The 15,664-nt window shown below is 43.5% G+C and overlaps 1 long non-coding RNA gene across 7 annotated transcripts in view; it reads left to right on the forward strand.

Annotated features, from left to right (window-relative positions):
- LOC307181392 overlaps positions 1-15,664 on the forward strand; it is a 210,037-nt gene that overhangs the window by 9,102 nt on the left and 185,271 nt on the right. For 4 of the 7 annotated variants that reach the window (XR_013826645.1, XR_013826646.1, XR_013826648.1 and 1 more), the window contains exon 2: positions 576-653. This is a non-coding gene — a long non-coding RNA (uncharacterized lncRNA). Of the gene's footprint in view, positions 1-575; positions 658-3,257; positions 3,355-15,664 lie in introns of all 7 variants that reach the window. The other 3 variants (XR_013826643.1, XR_013826644.1, XR_013826647.1) reach the window with 2 other exon arrangements.

A 15,664-nucleotide genomic window follows, 5' to 3' on the forward strand; every position in this document is an offset into this window, starting at 1 on the left:
CCCGAGTACCAGGGGAGGAAAACTGAGACATATTTGAACACGTCTCCCGATCACATGGTTGATCATACTCTAGGTTCCACATGCATGTTTTAGCTGAAGGAAGAATACCTAAAACCTGGGTAGTTGAAACCCGTGTAATGGGTACCATGCAATATGACTTCAAAGGGTCTTCATTTGCTCACCGAACCTCTCCAATCCTATCACTGCTGCGTTTATGCCCCTGTGCACATGCTTGATTCTCCTTCGGAGACATAGCAATCCATAGGTTTTAAGATACTTACTAGTCAGGTACATTCTTAGGCGTTTAATATGGGGTGTTGAGTCCATTTCGTTGAGCAAGGAGTAGCTCTTGTCTATTCCATATTTGGCTTAAGGAACTTTATCTGTGCTCATTTCAATCTCTGGTTTTATGCAGCACCCCAACTCACCTTTCCCCTTAAGCAAGCATAAGTTGGTTTTCTAAATTTGAGACCCTGTTCTGTTCTGTAATTCAGTTCCTGTGTAGCCAAGTTTCCATTCCGTGTATTACTGATATCTTATGATGTTTGTTTTTCAGTGTGACTTATTTCATTTAGAATCATCATACCTGAATCCACTCATTGTGCTGCTAAGGGCCTGATGACATAGATTTCATTGCTGAGTGATATTGCTTTGTAAGTGAATACCACAACTTCTTTATCCATTTTTCACTTTCTGCGATGTTGAACTTGTACTGTAAACGAGGTTCTTGTAAACAGAGCCGTTCCAAACTTTGGGGTGGCTGTGTCTTTTTGATTTTAATTTCCCTAAGCTATAGGTCCATAAGTGGAAGTGCCCTAGGCTCTGTTGCTTTGTTTTTTAGATGTTTCAGGAAACACCATACACTTCTCCCGAGTGTCTGTTGGCAATTTACATCCCGCCCATCAGCATAACTAGGCTCCCAGTTCTCCATGGCCTGTCCTGCCTTTCTGGATTTTACACTTTTTTCAGATGGCCCTTTTGACCGGGGGGAAGTGAGACTTCATTGTAGTGCAGATTTCCTTTGCAAGCTTGCTTGGTTGGCCAAAAAGGGCGTATGCGTTTTTTCCTGAATATATTCAGGAAAAAACGCATACGCCCTTTTTGGCCAAGTGCATCATTGTGGACGTTCTGCCTCTTTTCCTATGCTTTCAATGCAATTCCAGTCTACCTCCTGAAATCGGTTTCCTGCAATTCTGCCCCGCTTTCAAGTCCTCTTGGCAGCCTTACTTCAGTCTATTTTTGGACGATAGCTGTCATTTATAACTCTGCAGGTTTGTGAATTACAGTGCCCCTGAGCTCCTTTCTTCAACTCGCTTTCTTTTGAGCTAGCCGCAACACCGCAGGATGGCATCATTGTGCCAATCGGTTTCCTGCAATTCTGCCCCGCTTTCAAGTCCTCTTGGCAGCCTTACTTCAGTCAATTTTTGGACGATAGCTGTCATTTATAACTCTGCTGGTTTGTGAATTGCAGTGCCCCTGAGCTCCTTTTTTCAACTCGCTTTCTTGTGACCTGGCCGCAACACCGCAGGATGGCTTCAGGCCCTAATCTGGTTCCGGCCCGGCATGCTGAGCCTTTGGTTAATTCCTCTTCCTGGTGGGAAATGAGAGTTAAATTTGCCCGTCCAGACACCTCCAGCTAGCCTCTCATTGTTTCTCGCTATTCCTGTTCATCTTCCGCAGAAATTGCAAACTGGGCCAAACAGGAGGTTAAAGGGACTGACTCTCCAAGTCGGGAGAGTGTTAGTAAAGCGTCTGGAATGTTGCACCCGAGTACCAGGGGAGGAAAACTGAGACATATTTGAACACGTCTCCCGTTCACATGGTTGATCATACTTGGGTTCCACATGCATGTTTTAGCTGAAGGATGAATACCTAAAACCTGGGTAGTTGAAACCCGTGGAATGGGTACCATGCAATATGACTTCAAAGGGTCTTCATTTGCTCACCGAACCTCTCCAATCCTATCACTGCTGCGTTTATGCCCCTGTACACATGCTTGATTCTCTTTCGGAGACATAGCAATCCATAGGTTTTAAGATACTTACTAGTCAGGTACATTCTTAGGCGTTTAATATGCGGTGTTGAGTCCATTTCGTTGAGCAAGGAGTAGCTCTTGTCTATTCCATATTTGGCTTAAGGAACCTTATCTGTGCTCATTTCAATCTCTGGTTTTATGCAGCACCCCAACTCACCTTTACCCTTAAGCAAGCATAAGTTGGTTTTCTAAATTTGAGACCCTGTTCTGTTCTGTAATTCAGTTCCTGTGTAGCCAAGTTTACATTCCGTGTATTACTGATATCTTATGATGTTTCTTTTTCTGTGTGACTTATTTCAGTTAGAATCATCATACCTGAATCCACTCATTGTGCTGCTAAGGGCCTGATGACATAGATTTCATTGCTGAGTGATATTGCTTTGTAAGTGAATACCACAACTTCTTTATCCATTTTTCACTTTCTGCGATGTTGAACTTGTACTGTAAACAAGTTTCTTGTAAACAGAGCCGTTCCAAACTTTGGGGTGGCTGTGTCTTTTTGATTTTAATTTCCCTAAGCTATAGGACCATAAGTGGAAGTGCCCTAGGTTCTGTTGCTTTGTTTTTTAGATGTTTCAGGAAACACCGTACACTTCTCCCAAGTGTCTGTTGGCAATTTACATCCCGCCCATCAGCATAACAAGGCTCCCAGTTCTCAATGGCCTGTTGCCTTTCTGGATATTACACTTTTTTCAGATGGCCCTTTTGACCGGGGGGAAGTGAGACTTCATTGTAGTGCAGATTTCCTTTGCAAGCTTGCTTGGTTGGCCAAAAAGGGCGTATGCGTTTTTTCCTGAATATATTCAGGAAAAAACGCATACGCCCTTTTTGGCCAAGTGCATCATTGTGGACGTTCTGCCTCTTTTCCTATGCTTTCAATGCAATTCCAGTCTACCTCCTGAAATCGGTTTCCTGCAATTCTGCCCCGCTTTCAAGTCCTCTTGGCAGCCTTACTTCAGTCTATTTTTGGACGATAGCTGTCATTTATAACTCTGCAGGTTTGTGAATTACAGTGCCCCTGAGCTCCTTTCTTCAACTCGCTTTCTTTTGAGCTGGCCGCAACACCGCAGGATGGCTTCAGGCCCTAATCTGGTTCCGGCACGGCACGCTGAGCCTTTGGTTGTTTCCTCTTCCTGGTGGGAAATGAGAGTTAAATTTGCCCGTCCAGACACCTCCAGCTAGTCTCTCATTGGTTCTCTCTATTCCTGTTCATCTTCCGCAGAAATTGCAAACTGGGCCAAACAGGAGGTTAAAAGCGCTGACTCTCCAAGTCGGGAGAGTGTTAGTAAAGCGTCTGGAATGTTGCACCCGAGTACCAGGTACGAAAACTGAGACATATTTGAACACGTCTCCCGATCACATGGTTGATCATACTCTAGGTTCCACATGCATGTTTTAGCTGAAGGAAGAATACCTTAAACCTGGAGAGTTAAGACCCGTGTAATGGGTACCATGCAATATGATTTCAAAGGGTCTTCATTTGCTCACCGAACCTCTCCAATCCTATCACTGCTGCGTTTATGCCCCTGTACACATGCTTGATTCTCTTTCGGAGACATAGCGATCCATAGGTTTTAAGATACTTACTAGTCAGGTACATTCTTAGGCGTTTAATATGCGGTGTTGAGTCCATTTCGTTGAGCAAGGAATAGCTCTTGTCTATTCCATATTTGACTTAAGGAACTTTATCTGTGTTCATTTCAATCTCTGGTTTTATGCAGCACCCCAACTCACCTTTACCCTTAAGCAAGCATAAGTTGGTTTTCTAAATTTGAGACCCTGTTCTGTTCTGTGATTCAGTTCCTGTGTAGCCAAGTTTACATTCCGTATATTACTGATATCTTATGATGTTTCTTTTTCTGTGTGACTTATTTCAGTTAGAATCATCATACCTGAATCCACTCATTGTGCTGCTAAGGGCCTGATGACACAGATTTCATTGCTGAGTGATATTGCTTTGTAAGTAAATACCACAACTTCTTTATCCATTTTTCACTTTCTGCAATGTTGAACTTGTACTGTAAACGAGGTTCTTGTAAACAGAGCCGTTCCAAACTTTGGGGTGGCTGTGTCTTTTTGATTTTAATTTCCCTAAGCTATAGGACCATAAGTGGAAGTGCCCTAGGTTCTGTTGCTTTGTTTTTTAGATGTTTCAGGAAACACCATACACTTCTCCCGAGTGGTTGTTGGCAATTTACATCCCGCCCATCAGCATAAGAAGGCTCCCAGTTCTCCATGGCCTGTCGTGCCTTTATGGATTTTACACTTTTTTCAGATGGCCCTTTTGACCGGGGGGAAGTGAGACTTCATTGTAGTGCAGATTTCCTTTGCAGGCTTGCTTGGTTGGCCAAAAAGGGCGTATGCGTTTTTTCCTGAATATATTCAGGAAAACACACATACGCCCTTTTTGGCCAAGTGCATCATTGTGTACGTTCTGCCTCTTTTCCTATGCTTTCAATGCAATTCCAGTCTACCTCCTGAAATCGGTTTCCTGCAATTCTGCCCCGCTTTCAAGTCCTCTTGGCAGCCTTACTTCAGTCTATTTTTGGACGATAGCTGTCATTTATAACTCTGCAGGTTTGTGAATTACAGTGCCCCTGAGCTCCTTTCTTCAACCCGCTTTCTTTTGAGCTGGCCGCAACACCGCAGGATGGCTCAGGCCCTAATCTGGTTCCGGCACGGCACGCTGAGCCTTTGGTTAATTCCTCTTCCTGGTGGGAAATGAGAGTTAAATTTGCCCGTCCAGACACCTCCAGCTAGCCTCTCATTGGTTCTCTCTATTCCTGTTCATCTTCCGCAGAAATTGCAAACTGGGCCAAACAGGAGGTTAAAGGGACTGACTCTCCAAGTCGGGAGAGTGTTAGTAAAGCGTCTGGAATGTTGCACCCGAGTACCAGGGTACGAAAACTGAGACATATTTGAACACGTCTCCCGATCACATGGTTGATCATACTCTAGGTTCCACATGCATGTTTTAGCTGAAGGAAGAATACCTTAAACCTGGAGAGTTAAGACCCGTGTAGTGGGTACCATGCAATATGACTTCAAAGGGTCTTCATTTGCTCACCGAACCTCTCCAATCCTATCACTGCTGCATTTATGCCCCTGTACACATGGTTGATTCTCTTTCGGAGACATAGCAATCCATAGGTTTTAAGATACTTACTAGTCAGGTACATTCTTAGGCGTTTAATATGCGGTGTTGAGTCCATTTCGTTGAGCAAGGAGTAGTTCTTGTCTATTCCATATTTGACTTAAGGAACATTATCTGTGCTCATTTCAATCTCTGGTTTTATGCAGCACCACAACTCACCTTTACCCTTAAGCAAGCATAAGTTGGTTTTCTAAATTTGAGACCCTGTTCTGTTCTGTAATTCAGTTCCTGTGTAGCCAAGTTTACATTCCATGTATTACTGATATCTTATGATGTTTCTTTTTCTGTGTGACTTATTTCAGTTAGAATCATCATACCTGAATCCACTCATTGTGCTGCTAAGGGCCTGATGACACAGATTTCATTGCTGAGTGATATTGCTTTGTAAGTAAATACCACAACTTCTTTATCCATTTTTCACTTTCTGCGATGTTGAACTTGTACTGTAAACGAGCTTCTTGTAAACAGAGCCGTTCCAAACTTTGGGGTGGCTGTGTCTTTTTGATTTTAATTTCCCTAAGCTATAGGACCATAAGTGGAAGTGCCCTAGGTTCTGTTGCTTTGTTTTTTAGATGTTTCAGGAAACACCATACACTTCTCCCGAGTGGTTGTTGGCAATTTACATCCCGCCCATCAGCATAACAAGGCTCCCAGTTCTCCATGGCCTGTCCTGCCTTTCTGGATTTTACACTTTTTTCAGATGGCCCTTTTGACCGGGGGGAAGTGAGACTTCATTGTAGTGCAGATTTCCTTTGCAAGCTTGCTTGGTTGGCCAAAAAGGGCGTATGCGTTTTTTCCTGAATATATTCAGGAAAAAACGCATACGCCCTTTTTGGCCAAGTGCATCATTGTGGACGTTCTGCCTCTTTTCCTATGCTTTCAATGCAATTCCAGTCTAGCTCCTGAAATCGGTTTCCTGCAATTCTGCCCCGCTTTCAAGTCCTCTTGGCAGCCTTACTTCAGTCTATTTTTGGACGATAGCTGTCATTTATAACTCTGCAGGTTTGTGAATTACAGTGCCCCTGAGCTCCTTTCTTCAACTTACTTTCTTGTGACCTGGCCGCAACACCACAGGATGGCTTCAGGCCCTAATCTGGTTCCGGCAGGACACGCTGAGCCTTTGTTTAATTCCTCTTCATGGTGGGAAATGAGAGTTAAATTTGCCCGTCCAGACACCTCCAGCTAGCCTCTCATTGGTTCTCGCTATTCCTGTTCATCTTCCGCAGAAATTGCAAACTGGGCCAAACAGGAGGTTAAAGGGACTGACTCTCCAAGTGGGGAGAGTGTTAGTAAATCGTCTGGAATGTTGCACCCGAGTACCAGGGTACGAAAACTGAGACATATTTGAACACGTCTCCCGATCACATGGTTGATAATACTCTAGGTTCCACATGCATGTTTTAGCTGAAGGAAGAATACCTAAAACCTGGGTAGTTGAGACCCGTGTAATGGGTACCATGCAATATGACTTCAAAGGGTCTTCATTTGCTCACCGAACCTCTCCAATCCTATCACTGCTGCGTTTATGCCCCTGTACACATGCTTGATTCTCTTTTGGAGACATAGCAATCCATAGGTTTTAAGATACTTACTAGTCAGGTACATTCTTAGGCGTTTAATATGGGGTGTTGAGTCCATTTCGTTGAGCAAGGAGTAGCTCTTGTCTATTCCATATTTGGCTTAAGGAACTTTATCTGTGCTCATTTCAATCTCTGGTTTTATGCAGCACCCCAACTCACCTTTACCCTTAAGCAAGCATAAGTTGGTTTTCTAAATTTGAGACCCTGTTCTGTTCTGTAATTCAGTTCCTGTGTAGCCAAGTTTACATTCCATGTATTACTGATATCTTATGATGTTTCTTTTTCTGTGTGACTTATTTCAGTTAGAATCATCATACCTGAATCGACTCATTGTGCTGCTAAGGGCCTGATGTCATAGATTTCATTGCTGAGTGATATTGCTTTGTAAGTAAATACCACAACTTCTTTATCCATTTTTCACTTTCTGCGATGTTGAACTTGTACTGTAAACGAGGTTCTTGTAAACAGGCCGTTCCAAACTTTGGGGTGGCTGTGTCTTTTTGATTTTAATTTCCCTAAGCTATAGGACCATAAGTGGAAGTGCCCTAGGTTCTGTTGCTTTGTTTTTTAGATGTTTCAGGAAACACCATACACTTCTCCCGAGTGGTTGTTGGCAATTTACATCCCGCCCATCAGCATAACAAGGCTCCCAGTTCTCCATGGCCTGTCCTGCCTTTCTGGATTTTACACTTTTTTCAGATGGCCCTTTTGACCGGGGGGAAGTGAGACTTCATTGTAGTGCAGATTTCCTTTGCAAGCTTGCTTGGTTGGCCAAAAAGGGCGTATGCGTTTTTTCCTGAATATATTCAGGAAAAAACGCATACGCTCTTTTTGGCCAAGTGCATCATTGTGGACGTTCTGCCTCTTTTCCTATGCTTTCAATGCAATTCCAGTCTAGCTCCTGAAATCGGTTTCCTGCAATTCTGCCCCGCTTTCAAGTCCTCTTGGCAGCCTTACTTCAGTCTATTTTTGGACGATAGCTGTCATTTATAACTCTGCAGGTTTGTGAATTACAGTGCCCCTGAGCTCCTTTCTTCAACTCGCTTTCTTGTGACCTGGCCGCAACACCACAGGATGGCTTCAGGCCCTAATCTGGTTCCGGCAGGACACGCTGAGCCTTTGGTTAATTCCTCTTCATGGTGGGAAATGAGAGTTAAATTTGCCCGTCCAGACACCTCCAGCTAGCCTCTCATTGGTTCTCGCTATTCCTGTTTATCTTCCGCAGAAATTGCAAACTGGGCCAAACAGGAGGTTAAAGGGACTGACTCTCCAAGTGGGGAGAGTGTTAGTAAAGCGTCTGGAATGTTGCACCCGAGTACCAGGGTACGAAAACTGAGACATATTTGAACACTTCTCCCGATCACATGGTTGATAATACTCTAGGTTCCACATGCATGTTTTAGGTGAAGGAAGAATACCTAAAACCTGGGTAGTTGAGACCCGTGTAATGGGTACCATGCAATATGACTTCAAAGGGTCTTCATTTGCTCACCGAACCTCTCCAATCCTATCACTGCTGCGTTTATGCCCCTGTACACATGCTTGATTCTCTTTTGGAGACATAGCAATCCATAGGTTTTAAGATACTTACTAGTCAGGTACATTCTTAGGCGTTTAATATGGGGTGTTGAGTCCATTTCGTTGAGCAAGGAGTAGCTATTGTCTATTTCATATTTGGCTTAAGGAACTTTATCTGTGCTCATTTCAATCTCTGGTTTTATGCAGCACCCCAACTCACCTTTACCCTTAAGCAAGCATAAGTTGGTTTTCTAAATTTGAGACCCTGTTCTGTTCTGTAATTCAGTTCCTGTGTAGCCAAGTTTACATTCCATGTATTACTGATATCTTATGATGTTTCTTTTTCTGTGTGACTTATTTCAGTTAGAATCATCATACCTGAATCGACTCATTGTGCTGCTAAGGGCCTGATGACATAGATTTCATTGCTGAGTGATATTGCTTTGTAAGTAAATACCACAACTTCTTTATCCATTTTTCACTTTCTGCGATGTTGAACTTGTACTGTAAACGAGGTTCTTGTAAACAGAGCCGTTCCAAACTTTGGGGTGGCTGTGTCTTTTTGATTTTAATTTCCCTAAGCTATAGGACCATAAGTGGAAGTGCCCTAGGTTCTGTTGCTTTGTTTTTTAGATGTTTCAGGAAACACCATACACTTCTCCCGAGTGGTTGTTGGCAATTTACATCCCGCCCATCAGCATAACAAGGCTCCCAGTTCTCCATGGCCTGTCCTGTCTTTCTGGATTTTACACTTTTTTCAGATGGCCCTTTTGACCGGGGGGAAGTGAGACTTCATTGTAGTGCAGATTTCCTTTTGCAAGCTTGCTGGGTTGGCCAAAAAGGGCGTATGCGTTTTTTCCTGAATATATTCAGGAAAAAACGCATACGCCCTTTTTGGCCAAGTGCATCATTGTGGACGTTCTGCCTCTTTTCCTATGCTTTCAATGCAATTCCAGTCTACCTCCTGAAATCGGTTTCCTGCAATTCTGCCCCGCTTTCAAGTCCTCTTGGCAGCATTACTTCAGTCTATTTTTGGACGATAGCTGTCATTTATAACTCTGCAGGTTTGTGAATTACAGTGCCCCTGAGCTCCTTTCTTCAACTCGCTTTCTTGTGACCTGGCCGCAACACCGCAGGATGGCTTCAGGCCCTAATCTGGTTCCGGCACGGCACGCTGAGCCTTTGGTTAATTCCTCTTCCTGGTGGGAAATGAGAGTTAAATTTGCCCGTCCAGACTCCTCCAGCTAGCCTCTCATTGGTTCTCGCTATTCCTGTTCATCTTCCGCAGAAATTGCAAACTGGGGCAAACAGGAGGTTAAAGGCGCTGACTCTCCAAGTGGGGAGAGTGTTAGTAAAGCGTCTGGAATGTTGCACCCGAGTACCAGGGGAGGAAAACTGAGACATATTTGAACACGTCTCCCGATCACATGGTTGATCATACTTGGGTTCCACATGCATGTTTTATCTGAAGGAAGAATACCTTAAACCTGGAGAGTTAAGACCCGTGGAATGGGTACCATGCAATATGACTTCAAAGGGTCTTCATTTGCTCACCGAACCTCTCCAATCCTATCACTGCTGCGTTTATGCCCCTGTACACATGCTTGATTCTCTTTCGGAGACATAGCGATCCATAGGTTTTAAGATACTTACTAGTCAGGTACATTCTTAGGCGTTTAATATGCGGTGTTGAGTCCATTTCGTTGAGCAAGGAGTAGCTCTTGTCTATTCCATATTTGACTTAAGGAAATTTATCTGTGCTCATTTCAATCTCTGGTTTTATGCAGCACCACAACTCACCTTTACCCTTAAGCAAGCATAAGTTGGTTTTCTAAATTTGAGACCCTGTTCTGTTCTGTAATTCAGTTCCTGTGTAGCCAAGTTTACATTCCGTGTATTACTGATATCTTATGATGTTTCTTTTTCTGTGTGACTTATTTCAGTTAGAATCATCATACCTGAATCCACTCATTGTGCTGCTAAGGGCCTGATGATACAGATTTCATTGCTGAGTGATATTGCTTTGTAAGTAAATACCACAACTTCTTTATCCATTTTTCACTTTCTGCGATGTTGAATTTGTACTGTAAACGAGCTTCTTGTAAACAGAGCCGTTCCAAACTTTGGGGTGGCTGTGTCTTTTTGATTTTAATTTCCCTAAGCTATAGGACCATAAGTGGAAGTGCCCTAGGTTCTGTTGCTTTGTTTTTTAGATGTTTCAGGAAACACCATACAATTCTCCCGAGTGGTTGTTGGCAATTTACATCCCGCCCATCAGCATAACAAGGCTCCCAGTTCTCCATGGCCTGTCCTGCCTTTCTGGATTTTACACTTTTTTCAGATGGCCCTTTTGACCGGGGGGAAGTGAGACTTCATTGTAGTGCAGATTTCCTTTGCAAGCTTGCTTGGTTGGCCAAAAAGGGCGTATGCATTTTTTCCTGAATATATTCAGGAAAAAACGCATACGCCCTTTTTGGCCAAGTGCATCATTGTGGACGTTCTGCCTCTTTTCCTATGCTTTCAATGCAATTCCAGTCTACCTCCTGAAATCGGTTTCCTGCAATTCTGCCCCGCTTTCAAGTCCTCTTGGCAGCCTTACTTCAGTCTATTTTTGGACGATAGCTGTCATTTATAACTCTGCAGGTTTGTGAATTACAGTGCCCCTGAGCTCCTTTCTTCAACTCGCTTTCTTTTGAGCTGGCCGCAACACCGCAGGATGGCCGCAGGCTCAAATCTGGTTCCGGTACGGCACGCTGAGCCTTTGGTTATTTCCTCTTCCTGGTGGGAAATGAGAGTTAAATTTGCCCGTCCAGACACCTCCAACTAGCCTCTCATTGGTTCTCGCTATTCCTGTTCATCTTCCACAGAAATTGCAAACTGGGCCAAACAGGAGGTTAAAGGCGCTGACTCTCCAAGTGGGGAGAGTGTTAGTAAAGCGTCTGGAATGTTGCACCCGAGTACCAGGGTACGAAAACTGAGACATATTTGAACACGTCTCCCGATCACATGGTTGATCTTACTCTAGGTTCCACATGCATGTTTTACCTGAAGGAAGAATACCTAAAACCTGGGTATTTGAAACCCGTGGAATGGGTACCATGCAATATGACTTCAAAGGGTCTTCATTTGCTCACCGAACCTCTCCAATCCTATGACTGCTGCGTTTATGCCCCTGTACACATGCTTGATTCTCTTTCGGAGACATAGCAATCTATAGGTTTTAAGATACTTACTAGTCAGGTACATTCTTAGGCGTTTAATATGCGGTGTTGAGTCCATTTCGTTGAGCAAGGAGTAGCTCTTGTCTATTCCATATTTGGCTTAAGGAACTTTATCTGTGCTCATTTCAATCTCTGGTTTTATGCAGCACCCCAACTCACCTTTCCCCTTAAGCAAGCACAAGTTGGTTTTCTAAATTTGAGACCCTGTTCTGTTCTGTAATTCAGTTCCTGTGTAGCCAAGTTTACATTCCGTGTATTAGTGATATCTTATGATGTTTCTTTTTCTGTGTGACTTATTTCAGTTAGAATCATCGTACCTGAATCCACTCATTATGCTGCTACGGGCCTGATGACATAGATTTCATTGCTGAGTGATACTGCATTGTACGTAAGTACCACAAGTTCTTTATCCATTTTTCACTTTCTGTGATATTGAACTTGTACGGTAAACGAGGTTCTTCTAAACAGAGGCGTCCCAAACTTTGGGGTGGGTGTGTCTTTTTGATTTTAATTTCCCTAAGCTATAGGACCATAAGTGGCAGTGCCCTAGGCTCTGTTGCTTTGTTTTTTAGATGTTTCAGGAAACACCATACACTTCTCCCAAGTGTCTGTTGGCAATTTACATCCCGCCCATCCGCATAACAAGGCTCCCAGTTCTCCATGGCCTGTCCTGCCTTTCTGGATTTTACACTTTTTTCAGATGGCCCTTTTGACCGGGGGGAAGTGAGACTTCATTGTAGTGCAGATTTCCTTTGCAAGCTTGCTTGGTTGGCCAAAAAGGGCGTATGCGTTTTTTCCTGAATATATTCAGGAAAAAACGCATACGCCCTTTTTGGCCAAGTGCATCATTGTGGACGTTCTGCCTCTTTTCCTATGCTTTCAATGCAATTCCAGTCTACCTCCTGAAATCGGTTTCCTGCAATTCTGCCCCGCTTTCAAGTCCTCTTGGCAGCCTTACTTCAGTATATTTTTGGACGATAGCTGTCATTTATAACTCTGCAGGTTTGTGAATTACAGTGCCCCTGAGCTCCTTTCTTCAACTCGCTTTCTTTTGAGCTGGCCGCAACACCGCAGGATGGCCTCAGGCTCTAATCTGGTTCCGGTACGGCACGCTGAGCCTTTGGTTATTTCCTCTTCCTGGTGGGAAATGAGAGTTAAATTTGCCCGTCCAGACACCTCCAGCTAGCCTCTCATTGGTTCTCGCTATTCCTGTTCATCTTCCACAGAAATTGCAAACTGGGCCAAACAGGAGGTTAAAGGTGCTGACTCTCCAAGTGGGGAGAGTGTTAGTAAAGCGTCTGGAATGTTGCACCCGAGTACCAGGGTACGAAAACTGAGACATATTTGAACACGTCTCCCGATCACATGGTTGATCTTACTCTAGGTTCCACATGCATGTTTTACCTGAAGGAAGAATACCTAAAACCTGGGTAGTTGAAACCCGTGGAATGGGTACCATGCAATATGACTTCAAAGGGTCTTCATTTGCTCACCGAACCTCTCCAATCCTATCACTGCTGCGTTTATGCCCCTGTACACATGCTTGATTCTCTTTCGGAGACATAGCAATCTATAGGTTTTAAGATACTTACTAGTCAGGTACATTCTTAGGCGTTTAATATGCGGTGTTGAGTCCATTTCGTTGAGCAAGGAGTAGCTCTTGTCTATTACATATTTGGCTTAAGGAACTTTATCTGTGCTCATTTCAATCTCTGGTTTTATGCAGCACCCCAACTCACCTTTACCCTTAAGCAAGCATAAGTTGGTTTTCTAAATTTGAGACCCTGTTCTGTTCTGTAATTCAGTTCCTGTGTAGCCAAGTTTACATTCCGTGTATTACTGATATCTTATGATGTTTCTTTTTCTGTGTGACTTATTTCACTTAGAATCGTCATACCTGAATCCACTCATTGTGCTGCTAAGGGCCTGATGACATAGATTTCATTGCTGAGTGATATTGCTTTGTAAGTGAATACCACAACTTCTTTATCCATTTTTCACTTTCTGCGATGTTGAACTTGTACTGTAAACGAGGTTCTTGTAAACAAAGCCGTTCCAAACTTTGGGGTGGCTGTGTCTTTTTCATTTTAATTTCCCTAAGCTATAGGACCATAAGTGGAAGTGCCCTAGGCTCTGTTGCTTTGTTTTTTAGATGTTTCAGGAAACAGCATACACTTCTCCCAAGTGTCTGTTGGCAATTTACATCCCGCCCATCAGCATAACAAGGCTCCCAGTTCTCCATGGCCTGTCCTGCCTTTCTGGATTTTACACTTTTTTCAGATGGCCCTTTTGACCGGGGGGATGTGAGACTTCATTGTAGTGCAGATTTCCTTTGCAAGCTTGCTTGGTTGGCCAAAAAGGGCGTATGCGTTTTTTCCTGAATATATTCAGGAAAAAACGCATACGCCCTTTTTGGCCAAGTGCATCATTGTGGACGTTCTGACTCTTTTCCTATGCTTTCAATGCAATTCCAGTCTACCTCCTGAAATAGGTTTCCTGCAATTCTGCCCCGCTTTCAAGTCCTCTTGGCAGCCTTACTTCAGTCTATTTTGCGACGATAGCTGTCATTTATAACTCTGCAGGTTTGTGAATTACAGTGCCCCTGAGCTCCTTTCTTCAACTCGCTTTCTTGTGACCTGGCTGCAACACCGCAGGATGGCTTCAGGCCCTAATCTGGTTCCGGCACGGCACGCTGAGCCTTTGGTTAATTCCTCTTCCTGGTGGGAAATGAGAGTTAAATTTGCCCGTTCAGACACGTCCAGCTAGTCTCTCATTGGTTCTCGCTATTCCTGTTCATCTTCCGCAGAAATTGCAAACTGGGCCAAACAGGAGGTTAAAGGGACTGACTCTCCAGGTCGGGAGAGTGTTAGTAAAGCGTCTGGAATGTTGCACCCGAGTACCAGGGTACGAAAACTGAGACATATTTGAACACGTCTCCCGATCACATGGTTGATCATACTCTAGGTTCCACATGCATGTTTTAGCTGAAGGAAGAATACCTTAAACCTGGAGAGTTAAGACCCGTGTAATGGGTACCATGCAATATGAGTTCAAAGGGTCTTCATTTGCTCACCGAACCTCTCCAATCCTATCACTGCTGCGTTTATGCCCCTGTACACATGCTTGATTCTCTTTCGGAGACATAGCAATCCATAGGTTTTAAGATACTTACTAGTCAGGTACATTCTTAGGCGTTTAATATGGGGTGTTGAGTCCATTTCGTTGAGCAAGGAGTAGCTCTTGTCTATTCCATATTTCGCTTAAGGAACTTTATCTATGCTCATTTCAATCTCTGGTTTTATGCAGCACCCCAACTCACCTTTACCCTTAAGCAAGAATAAGTTGGTTTTCTAAATTTGAGACCCTGTTCTGTTCTGTAATTCAGTTCCTGTGTAGCCAAGTTTACATTCCGTGTATTAGTGATATCTTATGATGTTTCTTTTTCTGTGTGACTTATTTCAGTTAGAATCATCATACCTGAATCCACTCATTGTGCTGCTAAGGGCCTGATGACACAGATTTCATTGCTGAGTGATATTGCTTTGTAAGTAAATACCACATCTTCTTTATCCATTTTTCACTTTCTGCAATGTTGAACTTGTACTGTAAACGAGGTTCTTGTAAACAGAGCCATTCCAAACTTTGGGGTGGCTGTGTCTTTTTGATTTTAATTTCCCTAAGCTATAGGACCATAAGTGGAAGTGCCCTAGGTTCTGTTGCTTTGTTTTTTAGATGTTTCAGGAAACACCAACCACTTCTCCCGAGTGGTTTTTGGCAATTTACATCCCGCCCATCAGCATAACAAGGCTCCCAGTTCTCCATGGCCTGTCCTGCCTTTCTGGATTTTACACTTTTTTCAAATGGCCCTTTTGACAAGGGGGAAGTGAGACTTCATTGTAGTGCAGATTTCCTTTGCAAGCTTGCTTGGTTGGCCAAAAAGGGCGTATGCGTTTTTTCCTGAATATATTCAGGAAAAAACGCATACGCCCTTTTTGGCCAAGTGCATCATTGTGGACGTTCTGCCTCTTTTCCTATGCTTTCAATGCAATTCCAGTCTACCTCCTGAAATCGGTTTCCTGCAATTCTGCCCCGCTTTCAAGTCCTCTTGGCAGCCTTACTTCAGTCTATTTTTGGACGATAGCTGTCATTTATAACT

This window comes from Stenella coeruleoalba (assembly GCF_951394435.1).
Source record: "Stenella coeruleoalba genome assembly, contig: scaffold_230, whole genome shotgun sequence".
NCBI lineage: Eukaryota > Metazoa > Chordata > Mammalia > Artiodactyla > Delphinidae > Stenella > Stenella coeruleoalba.